The following is a 9,362-nucleotide window of genomic DNA, read 5'->3' as shown; positions in this document are numbered from 1 at the left end:
GTGGGAGACTGAAGGAAATATGCCCTAGAGGCAATAATAAAGTTTTTATTTATATTTCCTTATATCATGATAAAATTTTATTACTCATGCTAGAATTGTATTAACCGGAAACTTAGTACATGTGTGAATACATAGACAAACAGAATGTCCCTAGTATGCCCCTACTTGGCTAGCTCGTTAATCAAAGATGGTTAAGTTTCCTAGCCATGGACATGTATTGTCATTTGATGAACAAGATCACATCATTAGAGAATGATGTGATGGACAAGACCCATCCATTAGCTTAGCACTATGATCGTTTAGTTTGTTGCTATTGCTTTCTTCATGACTTATACATGTTCCTATGACTATGAGATTATGCAACTCCCGAATACCAGAGGAACACTTAGTGTGCTATCAAACGTCACAACGTAACTGGGTGATTATAAAGATGCTCTACATGTGTCTCTGATGGTGTTTGTTGAGTTGGCATAGATCGAGATTAGGATTTGTCACTCCGATTGTCGGAGAGGTATCTCTGGGCCCTCTCGATAATGCACATCACTATAAGCCTTGCAAGCAATGTGACTAATGATTTAGTTACGGTATGATGCATTATGGAACGAGTAAAGAGACTTGTCATTAATGATATTGAACTAGGTATGTGGATACCGACGATCGAAACTCGGGCAAGTAACATACCGATGACAAAGGGACCAACATATGTTGTTATGCGGTTTGACCGATAAAGATCTTTGCAGAATATGTAGGAATCAATATGAGCATCCAAGTTCCTCTATTGGTTATTGACCGGAAGTGAGTCTCGGTCATGTCTACATAGTTCTCGAACCCATAGGGTCCACACACTTAACGTTCGATGATGATCGATATTATGAGTTTATGTGTTTTGATGTACCGAAGGTAGTTCGGAGTCCTGGATGTGATCACGGACATGACGAGGAGTCTCGAAATGGTCGAGACATAAAGATTGATATATTGGACGGCTATGTTTGGACACCGGAATGGTTTCGGATGAGTTCGGGCATTTTCCGGAGTACCATGAGGTTACCAGAACCCCCCGGGGAGTCAATGGGCCCTAGTGGAGAAAGAGGGAAGCAAGCAAGTGGTGGGGCGCACCCCCTAGGCCCAAACCAAATTGGTTTAGGTTTTGGGGGGCCGCCCCCCTTTCCTTCTCCACTCCTCCTCCTTCCTCCTTCTCCTAGTAGGAACAGGAAAGGGGGGGCAAACCTACTTGGAGTAGGATTGCCCCCCCTTGGGCACGCCTCCTCCTAGGCCGGCCCTCTCCTCCTCCCCTTTATATACGGGGGACGGGGCACCCCATGAACACACAAGTTCATTGTTTAGCCGTGTGCGGTGCCCCCTCCATAGATTTCCACCTCGGTCATATCGTTGTAGTGCTTAGGCGAAGCCCTGCGTCAGTAACTTCATCATCATCATCATCATCACGCCGTCGTGCTGACGAAGCTCCCCCTTTACACTCAGCTGGATCTAGAGTTTGTGGGACGTCACCGAGCTGAACGTGTGCAGATCATGGAACTGCCGTACTTTCGGTGCTAGGATCGGTCGGATCGTGAAGACGTACGATTACATCAACCGCGTTGTCATAACGCTTCCGCTTACGGTCTACGAGGGTACGTGGACAACACTCTCCCCTCTCATTGCTATGCACACCTAGATAGATCTTGCGTGTTCGTAGGATATTTTTTTTAAATTACTGCGTTCCCTAGTAGAACAAGCATCATGCTAAATGGAGTGAATTCATTGAGTCATTTCCTTATGTCATCAAGTATATCAAAGGCAAGGAAAATGTTGTGGCAGATGCGCTTTCCCGCAAATGCATGCTTGTTACTGTGAGAACCCGGGATTAGCTTCCAGATCCTCCTGTGTATATTTGTCAACTCCAGGATCATTGTTGACAACACAGTGAAATGATATCATTGCACAATACATTAAAGTATTACAAGTAATATATATTGTCACAAGACATACCTAGCGAAATGTCTCATGACATTTATTACATCCAAAAAAACAGCGGAAGTACAATGCGTAGAGACTCCATCTCAGCCACAGGTAGTCGATGTAGTCCACATGACCTCACTCCTACGGATCGCCATAGTAGTCGTAGTCATCACCTTCATCTTCATTGAACTCTGCTATCAACAAAATTATTGCCGTGAGTACATTACATACTCAACATGCCTCCCTCGGGGAAGGACCTAATAGCTACATGTGGCTTCAACGAAAGGATGTATGGCTCATTTGCATAAAAGCTAATTTTGTTTGACAAATAAAGCAGTTGGATAAACGCAGTTTTAGATGAAAACATGTTTTATCTCTAGAATAACTTTCATCAAGTGAGGATCCTCGATCAACTCACGCTCTTCATAGGTTTCAAGAATAGCGGCAAAGAGGGAATAAGCAAGACAGGTCCTGTACGTCGAGAAAGATTCATGTGCTGTCCTTGACCGTGGACACGACTATTCGAATAGTTTTACACTCTGCAGAGGTCATACACTTTACCCACACGACACAATCCCGACTTGTTGCCACCAGTGGCCGCTGGTATAGTACTCCATTTGGTGTACCGACAGGGGGATTGTGACGAGGTCTTTGGACTAGATCCCCCAAAGATGTGACATGCCCACCGGGTCTGGCGCACGGAACGGAGAGTACGTCCTCAAACCGGTCCCCCCATCTGTGCCGAGGATACTCCTTGCAAGGCAGCTATCCCATCTGCGGTACGGCGACATCGACACCTAAGGCTGACTAGCTTACTTGACCAAGCCAGTGCCCATATAGCATGTGGCTGTACTGTTATCACAATCTTCAAATCCAAGACTTATTAGGCCTTAAGCGGCACGGACGACTGATTTCCCCCTTCAACCTGTGACGGGCAGCCAATCGCTCCTTCAATCCTTGATTCAGCTGTCGCCCGCGCCAGTATTCAGATGGTAAGTTTCACCCAGAGTAGAAGAGAGTAGAGGATATCAATAAGGCCATCTGGCCTAGCTCAGCGGTAAGTTTCAACTGTCAATGACTCAGATGTCATTCAACAAAGCACCTATAGGGTAATAAGCATGGCTAAGCATTTCTACTCTACAAGAATACTATAATTCTACTCAGGTGTCAAATGAATAGGCGACAAGCGGATCAAGGTAATGTGTCAATCGACACGCTAGCTACAAGAATTAAAATGGCATGCATATAGTAACCATAAAAGACAAAGCAATTTTGTAAAACATAGGATAAGTATGATCAAAGAAGGAGGCATGCCTTCGTTGTTGAGTCCTTCTTCGGTAACCTGTTTCTGTCCTTGTCCAACCTCGCCACTCCCTACTCGTCGTGACGATAGCAAATGGAAAACAAATAAATACCAAAACAATAGTAAATCCAAATAACATCCAAAACAAATTAAGAGTGGATGGATAGCAAGATATTGATCAGATGGAGATTCCAAAAGGAGATAGATTGATTGGAAGGTAAGTAGAGGACTGATGAATTGACAGGGTTTAGGTTGATGATGGATAATCAAGGCTTCCCCACAAGTCTAATGTTCTAATACGAACTATGCTATTGACCATGAGTAGTACCCACTACACATCTCACCTAACTATATAAAAAACAATGGCATCAACACACATGAAAAGGAACCGTCCTTTGCATACTACACGATCATAATCATGGCATGATAAAGTAAAAGTTAACCAAAATAAATATTTAGATAGAATCTAAATATTTACAATGGTTATTAGCAAGCAAGTATTCTATATGACAACGAAACCAACATTATAAGCCATACTAGTTAAGCAATTGAACATCATTCAACAACATGAGTTGAAATGATCTCGGTCTAGTCCTAACATATTATCAAAAGGAAATAGAATCAACTGCATTATATCAAACTAATTCATTTGTCAAACAATTAACAAGAACTACACAACACATTGAACAAATGGATGCACATCTATCCTATGCATGATATGATTAAGAGTAACAATCAACCAAGAATAAATATTTGGATGAATCCAAATACTTATAATGGTTAACAACAATCAAAGACTAAGCATAAATCATAAAAACTATTAGCAAGCATTTCTATAAAAGAAGAGAAACCAATACTAATTTAGGTAGAAACTAATTAAACAACTTAATAATAACACACATCTCACACAATACATGTGAGTATACATTCATTAGATGTCCAAGAAAATAACACAAGCATGACACATATGAGTGATCATGATAAGATATGATACTAACATAGAATATGGACTTACTACTAAAGAACAACTAATATTCAAGTAACCACTAGCAATAAGATTACCACTTCATGCTTACATAACAGATCCAACTATGCACACTAAGCATACGAGGAAGATACAACTCAACTAACATGAAAGGTAAACTATCTTAAGCATGTGCTAAACTATCGCAACAAGACCCAATACTCCTGAGGCTATCATAAGACCAAAGTGATCATCCATAAGAATGCACAAGAGACTAAGTACTCAATTATAGCACATAAACAAAACAAGACATGAAAGATCACTTGCCTGAGTGGCAACTAGGCATATAACAATGCAACAACTAGATAAAGTAGATATGAAGAAGTCTAGGCATACAACAGTGTAATAGTGAGGTAGACTAGATATAACAACGCTAAGCATGGATGATCATGACACAAGATGCCAAAATATGCTACTAACAGAATACAACTTGTAACCATGAGATAACCTAGTTGATAACAACTAACATGGAGATCAAGCACGACGTTAGCATACAACACTACCATGCTAGTTATGATAACTAACACATGAAAGCATACTAAGCATGTAGGAAGGTAAGCAACTAGATCATTTGATCAGCCAAATCAACATGTGTTATAGAAGCATGAATAAGAAAATGACATGCATTTTTATTTAGTCATCCTACACTTGCAAATATATAAAAGGTACACAAGTAACCATCAGACAACACACGGATTGGTACACACACGTTATGCAACCGAGTTATACAATCACAGCACTAGGGCATGATATTGACCAAGCAGGAGGGGCTCATATGCATTTAAAACATATGCAATCATAACTACTAGCATGCATCTACTAATAAGTAAAGGCCAACCACATGTGCGAAAATACGAAGCAACTAGCAATCCCATAACACATGATAGGACACAACCAAAACATGCATTCTACCTTAAGCAATGGCTATCATAACATGACAAGAAACAAAGGTAAATAAACACACATGATAATTACCAAGAGGCAATAAACTAAGTTGTATGTCACAAGAATAACTTATATAAAGCAATACACATATAACCATGACATAAAGCATCAAGCATGTAATCTTGGATAACAATCATCTACAACATAGTGTTAATAACTAGGCGACAATTTATTATGCGACATGGAAATACAATGGATTTGTTCTCAAACAACAGAGCATTCCATTTGACTTCAAGCATAAAGAAACCATGTGACATCAGGTACTAAAAATATATAAACATCTATCATAGACATAACATGATTTCAAACCATTAAAACAAACATAAGACATCCGAAAAAATAAATATGTAAACCATATGTAAGATATCTTTGTGCCAAACAAAAACAATCAAAACAAGAAATATTTCACAATTAGGTGAACAAATTAAGGCCTTGAATAATTCTATGAAATTATGTGCACAACGAACAATCACCAAAATTTGTACGCACGCAGCAAAGATGACTACAAGATGCATCAAACTTTATCAACATGATACCTTACAAAACAATATTAAAATCTATACACATGTCTAACACGAGACAATTAACATACAAAAATATATTATCAACTTGCCACGACATGTAGTACAAATTTCTAATAATTTAAATAATCCTAGAAATAAATCTAATACATCACGTGTTCCTCCTAAAATTATCCAAAACAAATAGAAGTGACTCATAAGCATAAAGATAGATATGGAACTAACATAGCAACCTAAAAGTTTTGTCAAACACAAAACGTACTTGGACTCTATACAAAAACGACTAAGATAAAGTCTATACTTAAACACGGTTGTCCAAACAAACAATCTAACTCCACCATGGGGTTCCTACAGCCATAAGGAGTGCTTCATATGTTGAACACGAGACCATTTGATGGATAGAAAATAAAGGGACAAGCCGATACCATCAAAATAAAATATGTTTTGGACAAGCGCGGCCAACGAGATAGATAGGTTAAAACATGATGTCTATGAGATACTACGGGTGTTGTTGAGAAGGTGTGCATGAGGAATTGGATAGAGGCTCACCGAGTTGGACGGAACGGTGTGGTGAACTTGACGAACAGTGTACACGCACATGTGAAATTCTTCGCGTGTGGTTGACGGAACGTGTTCTTTCTTCCCTGAATGGAACCACGACATGGAGCAGGACCTTCGAGCGCAAGGATTTGGATGGAGATGTTGTGAGTCGCCGGGAACGAGCTCTCGTGTCCATGGAGCAGCAGCAGTTTGAGAAGGGTTCTTGGCAAGACAAAGAAGGGATAAGGCAGGAGGGCTGAGAGGAATGAGAGAGGAGATCGGGGCGCTCGTCCATGTACTCACGGATTTGGAAACCATGAAGTACTAAGGAAGTTAGAGGAGGGGTGCATAGTGGCTGTAGGTTTTCTCTTCTCTGTATTGGGTGCGCATGTAAGCATGGGTGAAAGAAGGAGATGAAGTGAACGAGGTGGAATGTATTGGGTGCGCATGTAAGCATGGGTGAAAGAAGGAGATGAAGTGAATGAGGTGGAAGAAGAGGTGGAGGCGCACGATAAGGCCTTTCAGTTTTGGAAACCGATGGGTTTATGGGAAATAAAAGGAGAGGAGGAATCATGGTTGTTGATGTTTCCTTTCTGTAGGATTGTGAGCGTACAGAGAGGGAGGAGAAGAGAGGTCGCTCTGCTGGATGAGATGGGCCAGATCGGCCAGACCCATGAGGAAGGAGGGAAGAGGGAAAAAAATTGAGAGAGGGGTTGTTGGGCTACGGTCCAAGAGAGATGGAGAAAGAAAGAAAAGAGATGGGTTGGGTCCATACGGGTGAGAGGAATAGGAAACACAAGAAAAAATAGAGAAGGTAGATTGGGCATCGAATATTGCCCAGAGTTTGGGAAAATAAATTAAATATATTTTCCTTCTTAGGAAAATCTAGAAAAGGAATAGAAGCTAACAAATTCAACAGAAGTTACAAAATACAAATGCGCATAATTTAATATGCTGAAGGGAGAAAAACAAAACCCAACTCTAAGAGAAGAACAAAACTCAAGTTAAATTTAAGTTCGCATTAGATCAAGTTAAATCCTCCAAATTATAAAAGTCCAATTTAAGCTTTGTTACCAAATAAAACAAATGAAATTTTCTCACCCTAATTTTTTGAAAACTTTCTCTTAAACATTCCGAGAATCGGGATGTTACAGTTACTCAACTTGAATTGAATGTCATTGGCTTTGAGCACATAAAAGACTTGTATGCGCATGATCCTACTTTTGCTATTCCTTATGCCAAGTGTTTGACGCATACATCTTGAGATTGCTATTACATCAAGGATGATTATCTTATGAGAGCTAACAAACTTTGCATCCCCAAGTCTTCTCTTCATTTGTTATTTTTGCAAGAATCTCATGGAGAAGGACTAATGGGACACTTTGTACGTGACAAGACATTTGCTACGCTCTCCAAGAACTACTTTTGGCCCAAGATGTTCCGCGACGTCTCACACTTCACCACTCGATGTTCTACATGTCGCAAAGCTAAGTCTAAAGCTCAATCTCATGGTCTATATACACCCCTTCCAATTCCATACCACCCATGGGAAGATATTGGCATGGATTTTGTGCTTGACTAGAAATGGAAAGGATTCCATGTTTGTTGTTGTGGACCGATTCTCTAAAATGGCTCATTTCATTCCTTGCAACAAGATAGACGATGCTTCACATGTTTCCAATCTCTTTTGTAGGGAAATCTTGCGCCTACATGGAGTGTCAAAGACGATTGTCTCAGATCGCGACGTCAGGTTCTTGAGTTACTTTTGGAGACCTTATGCGCCAAGCTCGAAATCAAGCTACTTTTCTCCACGGCATACCATCCACAAACCAATGGCCAAACGGAAGTGACAAACCGGACACTCTCCACTCTACTACGCATCTTGATCAAGAAGAAATCAAGGAGTGGGAGGAGTGTCTACCCATCGGTGAGTATGCCTACAACCGCGCAAAGATATTTGACTACCGGCAAGTCCCCCTTCGAGGTCGTCTATGGCTTCAACCCGTTGTCACCATTGGACATTCTTCCTCTACCACTACAAGAGCGCATCAACATGGACGCGAGTGCACGAGCGAGCTATCTCAGGAAGGTGCATGAAGATACAAGGCACACCATCGAGCATCAAGTACAACGCCTCGCGACCAAGATCAACACTAACAAGCAACCCATGATATTCAACACCAGAGATCATGTGTGGCTACACCTTCGCAAGGACCGCTTCCCCAACGAACGCAATTCCAAGCTTCTACCTCGAGCCCACGGACCCTTCAAGGTGCTAGCATGCTACAACAACAACGCCTACAAGATCGACATCCCGCGCGACAAGTACTCCGTGAGAGACATATTCAACGTCACAGATCTCTCGCCCTACCATGGTGATGAGGTTTTTGATCCGAGGTCGGATCCTTCCCAAGGGGGGGGGAGGAGATGATGCAGAGCATCCTACGGTCATCCCCATGGACCTATCTTCCTCTCCCAAGACACCACATGGACCGATGACACGAGCGCGTGCAAGGTGTTGGGGAACATAGTAATTTCAAAAAAATTCCTACGCACACGCAAGATCATGGTGATGCATAGCAACGAGAGAGGAGAGTGTTGTCTACGTACCCTCATAGAACGAAAGCGGAAGCGTTAGCACAACGCGGTCGATGTAGTCGTACGTCTTCATGACCCGACCGATCAAGAACGGAAACTACGACACCTCCGAGTTCTAGCACACGTTCAGCTCGATGACGATCCCCGAACTCCGATCCAGCAGAATGTCGGGGAAGAGTTCCGTCAGCACGACGGCGTGGTGATGATCTTGATGTTCTACCGTCGCAGGGCTTTGCCTAAGCACCGCTACAATATTATCGAGGATTATGGTGGAGGGGGGCACCGCACACGTCTAAGAGATCAATGATCAATTGTTGTGTCTATGGGGTGCCCCCTGCCCCCGTATATAAAGGAGCAAGGGGGAGGAGGTGCGTCCAGGCAAGGGGCGCGCCAGGAGGAGTCCTACTCCCACCGGGAGTAGGACTCCCCCCTTTTCCATGTTGGACTAGGACTTGGGGGGGAGGAGAGAAAG

Source organism: Triticum dicoccoides, chromosome 3A (genome assembly GCF_002162155.2).
Source record: "Triticum dicoccoides isolate Atlit2015 ecotype Zavitan chromosome 3A, WEW_v2.0, whole genome shotgun sequence".
NCBI classification, from domain to species: domain Eukaryota; kingdom Viridiplantae; phylum Streptophyta; class Magnoliopsida; order Poales; family Poaceae; genus Triticum; species Triticum dicoccoides.
The sequence above is the reverse complement of the archived record's forward strand: the minus strand, read 5'-3'. Positions refer to the sequence as shown.